Below are 17,945 nucleotides of genomic sequence, written 5' to 3'. Positions count from 1 at the left end.
ACCATTTCAAAATACCATAGAACCTCTAAACAAATCATTCCCACTATATGAGAAATCACCATTGAATGCCTTCAACCAAAGAGCAAGAAAGAGCCTAAACATTACATTAAACTTCTCTTTGACCATTACACTCCACTGTAAAATCACCTGATCAATTGATTTTGGTATACATCCAAAAATTCCAGACCGGTTCAGAAAGCGTTGCCAGATCCTCCAAGATTCGAAGCAATGAAAGGAAAAAATGATTAACATGCTCAGTTTCTTCCTCACAAAAAAGGACATACTGCTTGGCTACGAGTCATTAAATCTTGGCATGCTAAAAAACCCCTTGTACTCACTCTGTCTTGGAGAAGTAGCCATAAGAATATTTCAACCTTTCCACAAAAGTGGTGTGAATGAGAATGTTCCTGGAAATACTATTCTGGCAATTATATTACTGCAAGTCTTGACTGTGCAGGCCCCTTGTCTGTCACATTCTCACATTTTCTTATCCTCTTTGTTTAACCCCATCTAACATTTGAATAAGTTGTTGTAATTGAACTTCTTCTGATGGCCTTAGCCGCCTCTTCCAGTTAAACTGCCGTAGTCATCGATCCATATCATATTCCCCTATATCAGCCAACCTAGAAGATGGTACAAGAGACGAGTATAGTCGTGGAAAAAAGTCTCTTAACAGCCTATGTTGTAGTCACTTATCTGTCAAAAATTAATGCTTCTCCCATTGCCAATCTGGAACTAGCATCCATTCTTTAAAGTCGATGTTGTTTCTATATCTACGTTTATTATTGAGTATATAGCATTCCATGTTTCCAAATGAGGAACCTTAAGAGATGGAAGGCCATTGACACAAGTAGCCGGATACTTTTTGCTAATAAGTTCTTGCCGTTCTCCTGGATTATGTTCTTCTAGTCTCCAAAGCCATTTAAAAGGCATTGTGCTATTCTTGCCTTGTAGTCAACCAACGCCCAGACCCCCTCTACTTTTTCCTCTAACTACCTGCCGAGCTACCTTCTAAATTTTTCTATCACTAGAGGCCCAGCCCATAGATAACCGTTGTTGGATTGGATTAATAACTTCAGCAACTCCCTTGGGCATTAAAAAGACTGACATGTAATATAAAGGAAGAGAGGACAATATAGTTTTAGGAAGACAAACTCTCCCTTGGGCAAGTACAAATGCAGTTTATCACAAGCTTCCAAGGGGATAGTCTTCAACATTCCCAAAACCCAAAGCCTGCCCAGCAAACAACATCCTCTGCACCTCATCTTCAACAATACATTCTGCAGTTGCAGCAGAACTGTAAGTTATGATATAACGAAGATTCCCTTATCCGATTCTAGAATCCAGTGAACCTGGTGATTCCACCTCACGTTCATCCATGTCCCCACTGTCTATCAAGCAATCAATCAGTTCCTTATTCATTGCTTGTCCATTACACTTTCCAGCTACAACTCTTTTCACACCTGCAACCTTAAGAGTTCCACCAGTACTGGACTCTGTTTTATCATCTTCCACGTTTATTACGCTGTCAGCCTTGGATTCTGTTGCATCATCTTCCTTCTCAGCATGAGACTAAAGGCTTTCATATTGTTTCACTTTATTGAGGTAAGCATCAACAATTGCTATTATTTCCATTTTATCCAAGTTGTTATCTTGATGGTACTAAGCCTAGGTGCATCGTTCTGTATTGTAGTTTTAAGATTTAAATGAGTTTATCTAATTTATCAACCATTGCAAATGCATGCTCAAGCAATGTTGTATTGATTTTCATTAAGTTTCTTCACTGGTTGCTCCAAGATTAGGTTTGGCAGACTGTATGCTTAAGGATTAAGGCTTAGGACTAGTAGTTTCTATGCATATTCCACGAGCACCGGACCGATTTAATTCTGAAATTAAGTTTTTTCACTAGGTTCTGCTGAAAATTGCCCCTCAAGTTCTTCAACTTTTGGGCTTTGATCAGTCAACTATACCTGGCTTTGTCCTTTTTAATTGATAAGGTTATACTTATCTAGCAAGGATTTGGTCGAAGTTATTCATCAAAAAAGAGATTTGGTCAAATTTTGGTAAATTTTTAGTCTCAATTCCATTTTAAAAGTTTGGTTTGTAACAATCATTGTAATTTCAAATTTCCATACTCCTTCCATTTAAGCAAGTAAAAATAACAGAGAACATGTATAAATATCAGTGTTGTTTCAAATTTTATGTAAGATATTACAGTTGCGTTCATAAAATGAGAAAGAATAATAAAAATCCTCAAATTCTACCACCTTCAATTCTCATTCATCAACAACAACACACATTCAAACAAGTAATCAATAGGGTTTTAGAGACACCACACTGCCTCATCAACACCCTCATCTTTGCAGAATCATCCCACCTTCTCATATTTGCACATATCTTAGATGAGATAACATAGTTTCCCGAATTTGATAGCTCCATCTCTAGAAACAATTGAGTTGCCATCATGCATTTTTTTTTCCATGAGTTGGGTCCGTTAGACCATTGCCATCATCCACTTTTCTTCAAGATGGGTCCGTTGGATGGTGCCATCATGCATTTTTGCATGAGTTGGGTCTCTTAGACCATTGCCATCATCCATTTCTTCTTAAAAGATATCCAGATCAAAAGTGTAAAGAGATTATTTAATTATATATAATGTGACTTTTAAGTATGTTTTTGATATTGTGGTGTAAAATATTTTTTAAAAATGCTATTTTTCTACGGACGGGTCCTTTAGACCGTTGCCATCATGCAGTGTTTTTCTATGGGATGGGTCCGTTAGCTTGGCAAGTCCTCTATAAAAGCCTGAACCTCCTCGCTGCCCTTTGCAAGAGATTGTTATGTTGTAACAATTGATCAGCATTTATATTTGATTAAGATGGGGCTGTTCCTTCAGATGTTGATGGTTTTAGTGATGATGGCTTCCTTGCAAGGACGGCTGCCTCTTTGTTGCTTGGGGGAAGAGAGAATCGCTCTCTTGCAGCTCAAAGATGCTCTTCACTATCCCAATGGCACATCCCTTCCCTCCTGGATAAAAGGCCACGCTCACTGTTGTGATTGGGAAAGTATTATCTGCAGCAGCAGTACAGGTCGAGTCACCGCACTCGTTCTTGACAGCACAAGGAATCAGGAACTGGGAGATTGGTACTTAAATGCCTCATTGTTTCTTCCTTTCCAAGAACTCAACGCTCTTTACTTGTCAGATAATCGTATAGCTGGTTGGGTTAAGAACAAAGGTTTGCTCTCGTATTACAAAATATTTAGAAGTTGAAATGCGATTAGTTTTTTGAAATTAATCATATAAGGTGTTGTTTAACAGAAGAAAATAGAAAACATATTTTGATTATTAAAACAACGAAAGTTGATTTGTTGTTTTTCTTTTAATTCCTTACTTTATTAATATAATCATACAAAACCAGACCGTAACAATTACTTCTTTTATTTTCACTCTTTCACCAACCCAACCTCTTTACATGAAGTCACCGTAGCAATTACATGCCTCTTCATCAATAATAATTAAATTATTTCAATAATATCTTTTTTCATTCTTTACATGAAGTCTTAGTCTTAATTTATTTATTTTTTTATATAGGTAGTTATGAACTACTGAGATTGAGCAATTTGGAGCACCTTGACTTGAGATATAATCGCTTCGATAACAGTTGTTGCACGTGTGCGGCGTCACGGTGATTGTCTACTCTCGTAATGTATCTGGCAAATATAAGGAGACGAGGAATTCTTATTTTTTATCAATGGAAGGAGGGAATGAGAGTCACCACCTAATATTTTGGTCACTAGGAACCCTAACTGATCTCAGAGATCGGGCATGGAGACTGGTTGCGTAAAGGGAAGGTATTAGCACCTCAAATATGTCATACCTAAGGTAGGTTGCATTATTTAATTGTCTGATAAAAAAAACTAAGGTTCTGTCGTGTTTTCTAATCGTTGCTCTGTTTAAAGTTTAAGAAAAGTCCTCCTTCGTAAGGAGATCCCTATCTTGTTGGATAAAAGCCTAATCATTCTAATGTCTATATAAAAGAACTATCTTTTTAATATCGGGAATACGTTTTACGTATAAATTCATAATTCTAGATACTAAAAAAAAAAATATTTTTTGGGTGTTTTTTGAAATATTAGTCTAGTTCTCATGGCTTTAATAAACTTGTTATTAAAGCCAAAATGCATGCTAAAACATATATTTTTTGAATTTTTGTTGTATGAAAATACGATATGATTTTTTTTATCTTTAAGAGACTTGACCGTATGTATGAAAACAAGATATTTTTTTGTTTTATAATTTTTTGCAATGTTTCGATGAAAATTGAGTATTTTAATACTGAATTTGTATCTTTATGGTATAAAAATACACGAGAACACCATAAATTTTGAAAGGATTTTTGAAAATTTTTCTAGTTTTTTTTTAACTAGACTGGATCCAGCTCAACCATTTTAATTTAGGCCGGACCTGATCCGACCCACCGAATAGCAGAAAAACTACATATGTCCTTTTGTACAAATTATTGGAGTCTTTGTTTGGTAAATAGAGCCAGGAGAGAGAGAAATGAGGAGAGATAAGAGAGAGAGAGAGACGGGAGAGTTGTGTGTTAAATTGTAAGTTGGTGTGAATTATAGAATGAGGCAGTTATATATATATACATATATTAGTGTGGCATGTAATGTTTTAGGTATGCTAATTATGAATTAGAGACCGTCCTGGCAATAAACCTGGTTCCCGCGGGATTCCAAAGGTTTTTTTTTTTTTTTTTGCTTGGGTAAACTTTATTTTTTTGTCCTTGTAGATTTATTAAATTCCAATTAGTACTTTGTTAGTGTGTTTCCCTTTTTTTTTTTTTCCCAGTAGCTGTAATATTTCTTTTTCATACCTAATTAAAAGTATTGAGAACTTTATTGAATTTGATTATATGAAGATTTTGTTTGAGAATTAAGGAGGAGGGTATTTGAGGAATTAAGGGAGAATTTGCATATGCAGCAAGGGATATGAGTTTCAACATTAATGAGAGGAAAGAATACCCCTTGGATTTTTTTAAAAAAGTAAAAAACAGAAGAGTCCTCGTGGGACAAGCCACAATCAACGTGTATTGTCAAACGTGGAGGCTTTCGTTTTTCAAGGAGGTAAGATTAATTTAATTAAGAACATAAAATCAGAAAGAAAAAGAAGAAAGCCTGAAGCAATGGGGGTTACTGTACGCAAGGATTAAACTTAAAAACGACACGCTTCCTTTCTCTATCCACCAATTCTTTTCTTATTTCAGCAAGTTTCTTTCTCTGGTCGACGTATCTTAACCGTCTGTTTTTTGTTTGTTGTTCAATTGAGGATATGTAGATTGTTCCGTTTGATCCTCTGTCCTTGGATCATGTATGGGTGTTTTTGACATGTACTTATTTCATTCATAATAAAGTACTTTCCATTATTAGTGCTTTATTTTTCAATCCAAACCTTGGTTTTCTACCTGGATCAATCAATTTGAATCTAGGTACCTGCATTCTTCATAATCTGAAAGAAGTACCAAAATCTAGTGTTTCAGGTACTCTGTCATCTTGCCTGTTCTTGTGGAGCTTTCTCAGTTGCCATTACTTTTTTTATCTTGTAATGAAGTCTTGGGAAACATTTTTCATGCTTAACTTTATATATTTCCATTTTCAGATTGTTATAGTTAAAGTTTTGTATGAAATTCGTTTATTGAGTGGAAAGAGCTATTGGAAGTATGGATGCAAATGAAGATGGTTTGTTAGATCTTTGACTTGGTGTGTGGATTCTGGAAAGCTTTCAATCCTAGACATTGAGGTAATTAACATCCTTGACTCTTAATCTTGAACCAATCCAGATTACAATTCTTCTTGTTGCCATTCTAATTTGCCAGGGAAAGAAAGAATATGCTCTTTCACTCGTCCGTGTCAGATAAATTCTAGTTGCGATGTGTGTTTCATTATGAGTCTACTTCTACAGAAATATGATGATATTCTATGACACTGACTCAGGGTTGAAGAATAAAGCTATGCACTATCTAGAGAGAGTTAAGCTACTACTACCAGCCGAGGAGGCTGCTGATAGACTTGCAGGTAGTATGCTTGCTTTTAAATAAAGCTCGGGAGTGATAATAACCAGAGTATTCAATTTTTAGCTGTTCCTTATGATCCACAATCCATGTTTGTTATTATTATTACAATTATTATTAAGAATTGAAGCTGCAAAGCGGGGGAAAGAGAAAGAAAGCCTTACCTGGAGCTGCTACTTAAAGACGAAGACGATGGTGATGGAGGGCTGGCTAACCAATGTTACTTTCTTAAAAGATGCTGGATACAGACGTGACATCTTCCCTTCATAATCAACTCAACTAGATGTCGGGATTTGCCATTAATGGCAATGACTTGTGCAACCTATCCTAAGAAGAGAGGGTTGCCATTGTCAATGGTAGTTGCACCAACCATTGACAAAATGGTGCAACCCATGTGCAGCCATCTTTGTTGAAGAAGAGCTGGAGCTGTGGCACCATTGTTGCCTATAAAAAGGCACCGAGAGAGAGAGAGCAAAGAGAAGAGGGTGGTGAGAATGTGAAGAGAAGAGAGAAAGAGGGGTTGCCATTGCAGCAGCTGCAAGTGCAGCAAGAGAGCTTAGAGTTGAGTTTGAGTGAAGTGATCCTCCTCCTCCATGTATTGTGTTGTAATCCTTTCTCTATCTCTAATAATATGGAACTCTCCCGTAGATGTAGGCGGTTTTGCCGAACCACGTTAAATATTATATTCCAGTGTGCTTAACCTCCTATGAGCAACTATCAGTACATCACCGGTTAGAATTCCCAACAATTAGCATCAGAGCATATGGTTTAAAGCAAGGGCGGAGCCTTTCACAAGGCTCCGGTTTGCTGTAGCCCAGGTAGGATAATAATAAAAATTAAAAAAAGGAAGCAAGTTTCAAATGGGGTTTTTCTTCTTTGTTAAAGTTTTGTTTCCAAGGGTTTATTATCATCATTAGCCAAGTAAGAAAAGGGACGCAGAGGAAGCACAAGGAGAAGACAAAACTCTATTATAATCCCTTTTAAAAGGTTTACGGTACTATCGTAGGAAAGTTCAGGATTTTCTTTAAATTTTAAAAATTTTATTTTAAAATTAATTTTTTAAATATTTTTATATTATTTTTATGTAATTTATCAAAAAAAAATTAAAAACAAAAAAAATTATTTTAATATATTAAAAAAAAACTTTAAAAAACATCTATTATACTCCTAAACAAACCTACATCTATTACGGTGCAACTATTATTGTGCTTGAAAGTAGGGTTTAAGAAGGATCTTCTAACTCTATACGTGAAGAAGCTGGTGGTTGTTTGATTGTGATGAAATCTTTTGAATTTATATTCATCTTATATTTGATGCATAAAATAATGAGGATTATTTATTTACTTTGTCGAGCTTTGTAGCAAAAATCTCTTGACATCTTAAATGCAATGAATCTTGTATCAACTACTAAAGCATTGCTTTGAACTTTGAGAGATGCCGAATTTGATCTTCTCTTTGCAAATGTGCAATCTGTTTGTACAAAATATGAGATTGACATACCACATATGAATGCTTCATATAAAAAGACTACAGGTCGTTCATGTCAACAACAAGGTTCAGTGACAGTTTACCAGCATTATCATTATGATATATTTAACTCAACAATAGATTTTCAGTTGGAAGAATTAAATTCTAGATTCAGTGATGGGACAGTGGAACTCCTCGTACTTAGCTCTACTTTAGAACCTAATAACAACTTTAAATCATTTAAAATTGATGTTATTTACAAGCTTGCCGAGAAATTTTATCCTGAAGATTTCAATGAAAAAGAGATGTATTATTTAGGATCTCAGCTAGAGCATTATCAGATTGATATAATTCATCATGAGAGCTTTCAGAATATGTCTACCATTTCTGAATTATGTCGAGAATTAGCTGAAACAAATAAGTCGCAGCACTATCATTTGATTGACAAGTTGATTCGTCTTGTTTTGACTTTGCTTGTTTCCACTACCACTATAGAGCGGGCATTTTCGGCTATGAAACATGTTAAAACTGTGCTTCGCAATAAAATGAAAAAGGAGTTCTTAGCAGATTCTATGATGATTTACATTGAACGAGAGCTTGTTGAAGATATTGATTCGGATTCGATCATAGATGAATTCTATTCTTCAAAACATCAAAGGGTGCAACTTTGTTAGTGTAATTTATTTTTATTTTTATTTTGAATTTTATGTACTTTAAATTTTATTTTTTATATATTTTGTGTTATGTATTTGAATTGAAACTATATTGTTAACTTGAAAAATTTATATATCCGAGTTAATGATTGATCTTAAAAAATAATTTATGTGCATTTATATCATAGCTCAGGACAGGAAAAATTACTGGCTCCGCCCCTGGTTTAAAGTGGTGTTTGATTTTTGCTCAAAAATAAAAGTTGTCAAAATTGTGTTTTGACCATACCACTATGTAGAGGAGGAAGAGACGAACCAACTGGTGAAAACGGTGTCAAAATCAGACGTCAGAAACGTCCTCACGCGCCGTCACGCTCCGGCGAGGTTGCTGGCCACGCTCACAGACGCGCGCCACGCGTCACACGCGTCTTCTTCGCCTCGATGGGCTGACCCGACCCGAATACCAGTTGACCCGACCCATGTGACTGACCTGGACAAGGATGACGTCAGCATGACATAATTATGACGTCATCATGCAAAGCAGGCATGCCCAGAATGACGTCAGCATGATGTAATCATGACGTCAGCGCCATGTCAGCGCACAGTAAGCTGACACGCCAACAAAGTGGGACCCACCTGCCACATCATCAGCTGCGAGCTGAGTTGAGCCGATCCGAGCCGCGAGCCGAGGGACAAGATTCTGTGCAGAGGAGTCTACGTGCAACCGGATCTAAGATTGAATGTGGGCCGCTCATCAGGCCAGAATTGTTTTGATCAAAGCTTAGCCGTCTGAAATGCGATTTGGACGATTTCAGACTTGTTTCCAGCTAATTTGATCATTCCGGATGCAATGGTACAGTTCGATCGTTGAGATTTGAGACTAAAAGTGGTGGTGGTGAATTAACAAAAGAGATTGCCCGATTAGGAGGCATCTAAAGGTCATCGTGGTGGTCGATGGAGATGAAAAACGGTTGAAGACTAGCAGGATGACGGCACAAGGGAACAGTTGGGTTCCGTATGTTCAAGGATCTGATGGAGTGATGATTTCTCCAAAGAAGTTAGATTCGGTGACTGTGATTTCTCGAGGGGAGAATTGATGAAGACCCTGATAATGGAAGAGAAATACAGCAAGGGGATAAAGATTGGCAGCCTATTTTGACTTGGACAGGTGTTATGACAGGATGGGCTGCTGTCAAACATAAGCAAGGAATATGGAGAAATTTGGAGAACATAAATTGTACGAGGGCATACGGAGATTGTGCAGGAGTACCCGTGATTCAACGAGGTACAGTAATGAGACAACAAGTGCAAGGAGAAGAAGTTTTTCCAGATGAAGCTCAGAGCAGAGACTATGTAAAAGTTGTGTACAACAGAAAGTCTCTTATGCTATTAATGAAGACAACATGCGAAGACTTTTCCAATGCATGTAAGGATGGAAAGAGAGCTGTTGTAGAAGCACCTAATTGAGGGGGTGCAAATGCCTGTGATACAAGGCAACCGCCTATGATGAAAGGCGAAGACACCAAAGAGTGTTGGTGTTGGTGGAGCTGTCAAGCAGAAAGGCATAGAAGCTCCAAACATAGAAATCGAGGTGGAGAATTGCGAGGAGTATACCGCAAGTTTCTCTTTCTATGTAATCAGTGGCAGTGATCTCCCATAGTCCACATGGTGGTAGAGAATTTTAGAGCCACTTTGATGCATCCCTGCTGAAGGAGGATGCGATCGCCAATGAAAGGCGAAGACACCTTAGATAAGGTGTGAGGGCCATAATAGGAGCCCCAGATCAGACTGTCCAATGACAACGGGCGAAGACACCTTAGAGAAGGTGTATGGGCCACGATATGAGCCCAATTCAGAACGCCCCAGAGCCAATATGATGGTTCGATATAAGTGGACATGTGTATGGATAGCCAATGAAGTGGCTATGATAAGTATCAAGACATATATGGATCAACCTTTAATGGGCTGTCCCCATAAGTAAAGGTGGAAAGCTACCTGGACTCTTGAGACTAAGAGCGGGAGACTCACGGAGAAGTAAGGCGTGGTTTCTAGGGAGGAACAGAGCGCAAACGCAACTCCGGGATGAGTAGACTCTTGGAAGAGTGGTGAGCTCGTGATCATATTGAGATAATCAGAAAATGACTGTCACACTTGGAAATAGAAATTTCTGTTTAAGGGGGTGTTGTAAGCCTTGGTGTGAGGCTTGATGAATCATTCCGGACCGAGCATGGTTGATACGCTCGAAGGGGAATGTTATGTCCCAGAGACAAGCGTTAACACTCTTCAGATGTGATGTGGCAAACCATCTGGTTGTAGTGATCCTTTTGTGTGAGAAAAGGTGTGCTTTGGTAACTCTGGTGATTGAAAGGTTTGGCGAGTAGCTGTAAACTTGGCCACAGATGCTATTAGAATGGTCAGCTTGGAAGAGTTGCAAGATGCAAGTTTGTGCTGAAGAAGCAAGAGGACAATTGCCCATATAAATGTCAAAGGGGGTGATTGTTGGGATTTGCCATTAATGGGCAATGACTTCTGCAACCTACCCTAAGAAGAGAGGGTTGACATTGTCAATGGTAGTTGCACCAACCATTGACAAAATGGTGCAACCCATGTGCAGCCACCTTTGTTGAATAAGAGCTGGAGTTGTGGCACCATTGTTGCCTATAAAAAGGCACCGAGAGAGAGAGCAAAGAGAAGAGGGTGGTGAGAATGTGAAGAGAAGAAGAGAGAAAGAGGGGAAGCCATTGCAGCATCTGCAAGTGCAGTAAGAGAGCTTAGAGTTGAGTTTGAGTGAAGTGATCCTCCTCCTCCATGTATTGTGTTGTAATCCTTTCTCTATCTCTAATAATATGGAACTCTCCCGTGAATGTAGGCAGTTTTGCCGAACCATGTTAAATATTGTGTCCCAGTGTACTTAGCCTCCTATGAGCAACTATCAGTACACCACCGGTCCGCGCATAGGGGAGCCGGAATCCCCAACACTGGAGTATTTATTTTTATATAATCCTCCATCTTGAACTTCTTGAAAATCTCTTTTCCTAACTTATCTTGGCTTATAAAAATTTTATCCTCTTCTTGTTTCATCTTAATCCCCAAGTAGAATTTGTTATGGAAAAGAAAGGAGACATTGCTTACCCAATTCATGTCATTGTTAACTATTTTATTACAAAATTATTAAATATTGTATATATAGATATTGACAACCTAACAACAACAAAAAAAAAATACATTGAATTTTTGTCAAAAGGCTAAGAGGAAAATTTTACTATAACAGAAAGTAGTATAGTCTTGAAGAATTCTTAAATCCTGTGTAACTTGAATTCATAACATAACTCAAAGAAAAGAAAATCAAGATCCCAAAGCGGGAGCAAATTACACCAACACTTTGTTCCAATTTCCAAAATCCATTCCGAATCACTAATCATCATCAATGACGAACAAGACAATCTTGATAAATGAGATTTTACTCTGTAATTTTAATGTATAGCTATCAACGACCTGAAATATGCAAATTAAAATTCAAAGTGTGAGCATTGAATTTCTTGTCAGTTTACACCTTTCTGTGGTGTTTCCTCTTTCCATTGATTGAAAAGCGTCTAAAAGGAAAAAATGAAGAGGCAAAAGTTCTGTTGTACAGTGAAAAAGAGCATGAGAAATACACAAAAACAGAGATGCATGAATCCTTCTCCACTAGCGGCTCTCGTCTATCGGATCATTGTGGTTTCAAGACTGATGCCCAATCATTGCCCTCTTTGTTCGATTCCTCAGACCTTTTGGAAATTGCATATTCCATATAAAAGATGCCCCGAGTTTTAGAATTGAACCTGGGGACAAGTCTGTGCAAGGGCATAAGGGGACGGAGGATTTGACAAGGGCTGAGGGGTGGGTGAGATGTTATGTCAAGAAATGATTTTGGAGAATTTCTTCATATTTGTTGAATAACTAAGATAAGAGTCTTGATCAAGGCAAGAACATAGGCTCTCCAAGACGATGGACCAGAAGGAGAGAAGGAAGGCTCATTCTGCTACACACTGACTCTTAGTCTCAAAGAAGAAACTATTAGAATATGTAAATAAATCTATTATGCGCCACCTAGACTCTCCACTGTCATGTATTTATATCAGCTTTCAAATGAATGACAAGCAACGAAAAACATTCTCATCAATTCCATCATGGTATCAGAGCAACCCTAAATCCATCTCCTTCACACCAAGCCGCCGCCAAGGAACTTTGTTCTCTGTAAATAAATCTTCTCTACACACACCTCCCCGGTGGCCTTCATTTTTCAGACCCAGCTAGTTCCACCTTTCCCTTTCCCTTCCTTCTCCCTTGGCTCAAAAGAGCTGCTAACCGATTCCCCCATCCTCTCTGCTGTTCCCCCACTCTTTGACATCGAACCAGTGCAGCCTTCCTTCCCTCCCTCTCAGCTGCTCCTTTTTCCAGCCGCCAGCTCACAATGAACCGTTTCCATGCAAGACCAGCCACCAGCTGACAGACCCAGCCTTCGTCATTTCTATCTCCTTCCCCCTTCTTCTGGCCAGCTAAGAGCTGAGCTCCCTTCTCCCCCGCAGCTTTCCCTCTTCTTCTCCTTCGGTCCCAGCATCTAGGCTGCCTCAAAACTGCCTCCCCACAAACACCATGACAGAGCACACATCCGACCCAGCAAACTCCCCCCCTTCTCCTCCTCCTCCTAGACAACCTCCCAGACCTCATCCCTCTCATCCTGCTCTTGCAGTATCCAACATCAACACCTTCATCAAAGTCACCTTAGACATTGAAAAGGGTCAATACATTACGTGGTCGGAGCTATTTAAAATCCATGCTAGGGCTTATCAAGTTCTTGATCATATCATTCCTCCCTCAGCAGCAGAGATGAAGCAGGACACATCTCTTCAAGACACGGACCCTGACCTCTGGTCCCGTGTTGATGCCATTGTTCTACAATGGATTTACGGCACTATCTCTGAAGATCTTCTCAACACCATCCTTGAACGTGACTCCACCGCTGCACTTGCATGGAACAGATTGAGGGACATTTTCTCGGACAATAAAAACTCTAGGGCTCTTTATCTAGAACAAGAATTTTCAAAAGTTCAAATGGAGCATTTTGCAGATGCCTCATCCTACTGTCAACATCTTAAGTCCCTCTCGGATCAGCTGTCAAATGTTGGATCTCCCGTAACAAATGAAAGGTTGGTTCTTCAACTTGTTTCGGGTTTAACTGATGCCTATGCTAGTGTTGGTTCCCAGATGCGTCATGGTGATTCTCTTCCTCCCTTTTACAAAGCACGATCTATGCTGGTTTTGGAGGAGACCGCAAGGATGAAAAAGGCTGCCCAGACCTCTTCCAACTCTGCCTTCTTTGTCTCTCCAGTCGCCCATTCCAGTGGCCATACGGCTGGAAATCCATTCCACCACCGCTCCAATCACACTTCCAACCGAAGCTCCTCCACCCGTAATAGCAGAGGAGGTGGCAGTGGTGCCCGTAGTAGCAAAGGCAGAGGAAGGGGTGGTGGCCGTGGAGGCCAGTTGCACCAGCAACAGTACACTACACCCTGGCAGCCAATGTCCTCACAGCAGCAGCAATGGTCTTTTCCTCCTTGGGCTGGGCCGTGGCAACCTTGGGCTACACCCTCATGCCCATACCCAACAGCAAACCACTTGTCTCACCAGCCTAGCTCTCAACGTCAGACAGGCCTTCTCGGGCCAAGGCCACAGCAGGCCCACATGGCAGCCTCTACACAGCAGGCCCCATCATCTTATGCTCCAACCGACATTCAAGCAGCTATGCATACACTCTCAATTACTCCTCCTGCCAATCAATGGTACATGGACACCGGAGCCACATCTCATATGACCGCAAACGGAGGTAATCTTACGTCTTATTTCAATATGAGCAACAATCGTAATATTACTGTTGGTAGTGGTCATACTATTCCAATTATTGGTTGTGGAAATGCATTACTACCTAACCCCAACCCCTCTTTCTCTTTGAATAATGTCTTGCATGCCCCAAAATTGATTAAAAATCTTGTCTTTGTGAGAAAATTTACCATTGATAATGATGCTTCTGTTGAATTTGATCCTTTCGGTTTTTCTGTGAAGGATTTTCAAACGGGGATGCCTTTACTGAGATGTAACAGCACAGGTGACCTATATCCAGTTACCACAACACCACCCATTGGAATCTCACCACCATCAACTTTTACCGTTTTGTCTCCTGAATTATGGCATAGTCGTTTAGGACACCCAGGAGCTCCTGTTTTAAGCTCTCTTCGTAAAAACAATTTAATTGTTTGCAATGAATTCCAAGATAATTTTGTTTGTCATTCATGTCCTCTTGGGAAGCAAGTTAAATTACCTTTTTATGACTCTCTCTCATATACCTCTTTGCCTTTTGATATTGTGCATAGTGATATTTGGTCATCCCCTACTCTTAGCTCGGGTGGTCATCGCTATTATGTTTTGTTTCTTGATGATTTCACGAATTTTCTATGGACCTCTCCAATTGCCACTAAATCTCAAGTGCACTCCATTTTTCTATCATTTCGTACTCATGTTAAGGCACAATTTGAAAGGGAAATCAAATGTTTCCAATGTGACAATGGCGGGGAGTATGATAATGGACCATTTCACAAATTTTGCCAATTAAATGGAATGACCTTTCGATTCTCTTGCCCTCATACATCTCCTCAAAATGGAAAAGCCGAGAGAAAAATTCGTACCATCAATAATATCATCCGCACTCTCCTCGCTCATGCCTCTCTCCCATCCTCCTTTTGGCATCATGCACTTCAAATGGCCACCTATCTTCTTAACATACTCCCCAACAAAAAGCTTGCTTTCCAACCACCCACAAAAATTCTCTATCAAAAAGACCCGTCCTACTCTCACCTTCGAGTTTTTGGGTGTTTATGCTATCCTCTTCTTCCATCTACCTCTAGAAATAAATTGCAAGCTCGGTCAACACCATGTGTTTTTTTAGGGTATCCATCTAATCATAGAGGTTATAAGTGTTATGAGTTATCGAGTCGTAAAATACTTATTTCACGGCATGTGACTTTTGATGAACATACATTCCTCTTTTCTAAATTACATGCTCCTCCATCTCCTACTTATGATTTTTTGGATGCAGGAATTACACCTCTCTTTCACTCAACTAATCAACCAAATCCATTTGAAGCCCAAGTCTATCCCACCCCACTCGTTGATCCACCAGCCCAACCTACACCTCCTCTACAGGCCCAACAAACACCACTCATCACCCCAATTCTTACTTCTCCAGTTAGGGACCTCTCCCCGCACCAATCCGCTTCCCCTAACCGGACGCTGCCCAGCCCATCCAACTCCTCACCACGGCCCATATCTCCTTCTCCCACCGATCAACTAAATTCACACAGTCCACCTCCTCCAATGGACACAACCCAAGCCATTCCACTTGACCGTCCACCTCACTCTCCACAAATGACAACACGATCCCAACATGGTATTTTTAAGCCCCGCAAATTACTTAACCTTCATACCTCATCTGATAACTCCATTTCTCCATTGCCCACAAATCCCCTTAATGCATTCCATGATCATAATTGGAAAATGGCCATGAAAGACGAATATGATGCTCTTATTGAAAATAAGACGTGGGACTTGGCACCCCGTCCAGTTAATGCTAATATCATTCGAAGTTTGTGGATTTTCAGGCATAAGAAGAAATCTGATGGTTCCTTTGAGCGGTATAAAGCCCGTCTTGTTGGTGATGGTGCAGGTCAGCAAACGGGTATTGATTGTGGTGAGACCTTTAGTCCGGTGGTCAAACCGGCCACTATTCGAACGGTACTCAGTATTGCTTTATCTAAATCCTGGTGTCTTCATCAATTGGATGTAAAGAATGCTTTTTTGCATGGGAATCTCGAGGAAACAGTTTATATGCATCAACCTCCTGGCTTCCGAAGTTCAGAACACCCAGATTATGTTTGCTTGCTTAAGAAGTCCCTTTATGGGCTTAAGCAAGCCCCTCGTGCTTGGTACCAACGTTTTACGGATTATGTGACTATATTGGGTTTCTCTCACAGTTTTTCAGATCATTCTTTATTCATTTATCGTCAGGGCAACGATATGGCATATATTCTTCTTTACGTGGATGACATTATTCTTACTGCATCTTCAGCTGCTCTTCGCCAATCCATCATGTCTAAGCTTGATTCTGAGTTTGCTATGAAAGATTTGGGTCCCCTAAGTTATTTTTTGGGCATCTCTGTTACCAGACATTCAGGAGGTCTCTTTCTTTCCCAAAAGAAATATGCCAAGGAAATCATTGAGCGGGCCGGTATGTCTTCTTCTAACCCATCTCCTACACCGGTGGACACGAAAGCCAAACTCAGTATCTCTTCAGGAAATCCTTATCATGATCCAACTGAATATCGTAGTCTTGCTGGCGCCTTACAGTACCTGACATTTACAAGACCGGATATTTCTTATGCTGTTCAGCAAATTTGTTTGTTTATGCATGACCCCAGAACTCAACACATGTCTGCTTTGAAGCGTATCATTCGCTACATTAAGGGCACTATCGAATTCGGTCTCCACCTTTATCTATCTTCAGTTCATAAACTCATTTCCTACACCGACGCCGACTGGGGTGGCTGTCCAGACACTAGACGGTCGACTTCAGGTTATTGTGTCTATCTTGGGGACAACTTAATCTCTTGGTCTGCAAAAAGACAGCCGACCTTGTCCAGGTCTAGCGCTGAGGCTGAGTATCGTGGGGTAGCTAATGTAGTGTCTGAATCTTGTTGGATTCGAAACTTACTCTTGGAGCTACATTGTCCTATTCCGAAAGCCACTTTAGTATATTGTGATAATGTCAGTGCGGTGTATTTGTCCGGTAACCCTGTTCAACATCAACGCACTAAGCATATTGAGATGGATATACATTTTGTAAGAGAGAAAGTCGCTCGTGGTCAAGTTCGAGTTCTCCACGTCCCTTCACGTTATCAGATTGCTGACATCTTCACTAAGGGACTTCCGCTGCAACTATTTGATGATTTTAGAAATAGTCTCAACATTCGATCACCTCCAGTTTCGACTACGGGGGTGTATTAGAATATGTAAATAAATCTATTATGCGCCACCTAGACTCTCCACTGTCATGTATTTATATCAGCTTTCAAATGAATGACAAGCAACGAAAAACATTCTCATCAATTCCATCAGAAACAATTACTTGGCTCTATATCCTTAGCACATCAAACACTCCTTTGCACATTGCTGCACTCCTCGGTCATGCCGAGTTTGCCATGGTGGTGATGCAATGCTGTCCTCATTTACCATTTTTTGTCTTTCTGCTCATCAGACATGTACACGCTTCATTTAAGGAAACTATCTATACACAACCGCGCTAAGTTATTTTTGCTTCTGCTTCTTCTTTTTTATAATAGTCGAGTATTATTATAGAAAGGTGGTAGAGCCAAAATTAGAGGCCAGCTAGCATAAAATAAAAGCAGAGGACAGGGGGAGGAAGCAATAACTTATCCAACCTTTTGAGCCTATTTGCTATCACGAATCTCTAAACAAACCCAAACATCTGTACGTAAAGCTTTTTTTTCATTTGTGTTCAATGGATTAAGAGCCGGGAGAGGTGTTATTAAATCCAGTATAGCTTAACGGGTCAGCTTAACAGGTCAACTTGATTTTCTGAAGAATTTAGTATTTTACTCTCAAACTAGGTTTTATTAAACTAGATAGGAGTTTACTTGAT

General features: G+C 39.6%; 1 protein-coding gene and 1 long non-coding RNA gene across 2 annotated transcripts in view; both read left to right on the top strand.

The window, feature by feature from the left end:
- Nucleotides 1-17,945, top strand: part of LOC18101646 (receptor like protein 21) — a 246,832-nt gene that overhangs the window by 208,088 nt on the left and 20,799 nt on the right. The gene's annotated exons all lie outside the window — the stretch shown is intronic.
- Nucleotides 4,852-6,777, top strand: LOC127904254 (uncharacterized). Its single transcript, XR_008057236.1, has 3 exons — nt 4,852-5,546; nt 5,666-5,806; nt 6,001-6,777. It is a non-coding gene; the product is annotated as an uncharacterized LOC127904254 (long non-coding RNA).

The sequence above is a fragment of the Populus trichocarpa genome, chromosome 1, assembly GCF_000002775.5.
Source record: "Populus trichocarpa isolate Nisqually-1 chromosome 1, P.trichocarpa_v4.1, whole genome shotgun sequence".
Taxonomy (NCBI): Eukaryota; Viridiplantae; Streptophyta; class Magnoliopsida; order Malpighiales; family Salicaceae; genus Populus; species Populus trichocarpa.
Note: the sequence above shows the minus strand (reverse complement) of the source record. Positions and strands in the feature narration are given on the sequence as shown.